This window comes from Elephas maximus, chromosome 1 (genome assembly GCF_024166365.1).
Source record: "Elephas maximus indicus isolate mEleMax1 chromosome 1, mEleMax1 primary haplotype, whole genome shotgun sequence".
NCBI lineage: Eukaryota > Metazoa > Chordata > Mammalia > Proboscidea > Elephantidae > Elephas > Elephas maximus.
The window spans coordinates 69,544,338-69,546,567 of NC_064819.1; the positions used below are offsets into that span (position 1 = coordinate 69,544,338).

Consider the following 2,230-nt stretch of genomic DNA (forward strand, 5'->3'; position numbering starts at 1 on the left):
AGAGCAAGAACGGGGCTTGAGAACTATGTCAAGTTTCTTTTTCCTCCAGTGTCATTGTTCTGTCTTGAAGTGAAGAATTATACTGCCAAAAAAATCCTTCATTTCCCTGTCATGTTGGAAGACTGCAACAGTCATATGTTGGCGTTCTGTGGATTAGTGAGATACCCTACCGTTTTATGCTTCAAAACTATTTGCCATTGTTGTTTAATTACCTAATTAGTCATTTTTCTAGTTTCTGGATGCTATTTCATGAACCACAATCACTTTTGGACAGGCAGAATTGTAGTCATTTTAGTCTATAAGAATTTTTCCTATTGCACTGAGACTTGTTTTATGAGAGCTATACTGAAGGCTTTGGTGGTTCAGTGGTAGAATTCTTGCCTTTCATGCAGGAGACCCAGGTTCAAATCTTGACCAATGCACCCATGCACAGCCACCGCCTACCTGTCAGTGGAGGCTTGTGTGTTGCTGTGATGCTGAACAGGTTTCAGCAGAGCTTCCAGACTGAGATGGACTGGGAAGAAAGGCCTGGTGATCTACTTCTAAAAATCAGCCAATGAAAACCCTGTGGATCACAACGGTCTGATTTGTGTCTGACATGGAAATGGTACAGGACCAGGCAGCATTTTCTTCTGTTGTGTGTGGGGTCACCATGAGTCAAGGGCTGCCTTGATGGCATTCACCACCACAACAAAACTGAGCTTCTGGCACTGAGGGAGAGAAAAATGGGTACAATAATTAGAAAAGACAAATATACTGATTGAGATTTTAAAAGGCCTCCCTTACCCACCGTCTTAGTCATCTAATTTTGCCATAACACAAATACCACAAGTGGATGGCTTTAACAAAGAGAAGTTTACTCTCTCACAGTCCAGTAGGCCAGAAGTCCAAACTCAAGGCACTGGCTCCAGGGGAAGTTTTTTTCTCTCTGTTGGCTCTGGAGGAAGGTCTTTGTCGTCAGTCTTCTCTTGGTCTGGGAGCATCTCAGCGCAGGAACTTCAGGTCCAAAGGATGCGCTCTGCTCCTGGTGCTGCTTTCTTGGTGGTATGAGATGCCCATATCTCTCTGCTCGCTTCTTTTATATCTCAAAGCGATTGGCTTAAGACACTATCTAATCTTGTGTATCTCATCAATATAACCACCACTAATCTACCTCATTTCATCATAGTGACAGGATTTACAACACATAGGGAAATCACAGAAAATCGTAGACAACCACACAGTACTGGGACTCATGGCTCAGCTAAGATGACAGGTATTTTGGGGGGGACACAATTCAATCCATGACACTCACCTCCTTTACTCATTCTACCAACACATGGCTGTCCCTTCTTCCTTTTCATATTGTCCCCATTTGCATTCTTACTGGTGTCTATTATAATTTAATTTCACCAATATTGAGAAGATAAGTGCATGGTGTTCATTCAAAGTATTAGGAAAAATTGCGAAAACTTCTGAAATGGATTAAAATGATTACTGGTATCTTCACTGTAAAACTACGTGGTGGGGTTTTCACCTTTCATTGTCTTTGTACTATTTTACAACTCTCTACATTTCATATAACAAATAGCAATGCAAACATTTATCTTCCATATACAAATGGATTCTGTGCAGTAGAGGGACAACAGAGTTCCCCCCTCTTATGAAAAAAGCCAATTTTACATCTATTTATAAATTCATTTCAGCATTCCAGGTTGATCTACATAACTGTGGTCCCCTGAATTCTCCTTCAAACTGATTGTCGTATCTTACTATTTCTCTCATTAATGAAATGAGATAAATAAAATCTCTGGCACATGTTCATTTTATGCTCCTATACTTGTTCAATATTTGTTTGAGACTTAAATTTTACCCTTTTTTTTTTTTGTGGAAAAACATCTTTTTAAGAAGGACTGTTTATTTGAGACTCTGACCTGCCCTTGAACATTGCCAGGCCAGGCCCTGAAGCATAATTTATGTGCTCCTGACAAGCATGACTTTATGAGTATTAACAAAAATAGGCTGTATTTATTGAAAACCATTTACTAAAATTTTCTATCAAAAATATCTAGACCCAAATTTACCTCTCAAATAAGCAGATTATTGATATATTAATTTTTCATTGCCCCTATAACAAATGACTGCCACTTGTCTATCAGTTTCTCATACTGTGGTGATTTGAGTGTTGCTGTGATGCTGGAAGCTATGCCACCAATATTTCAAATACTAGCAGGGTTACTCATGGTGGACA

General features: G+C 39.4%; 1 non-coding gene across 1 annotated transcript; it reads left to right on the forward strand.

Annotated features, from left to right (window-relative positions):
* Positions 1 to 351: 351 nt before the first annotated feature.
* TRNAE-UUC (transfer RNA glutamic acid (anticodon UUC)) lies at positions 352 to 422 on the forward strand. Its single transcript has one exon. It is a non-coding gene; the product is annotated as a tRNA-Glu (tRNA).
* The last annotated feature ends 1,808 nt before the right edge of the window (positions 423 to 2,230 follow it).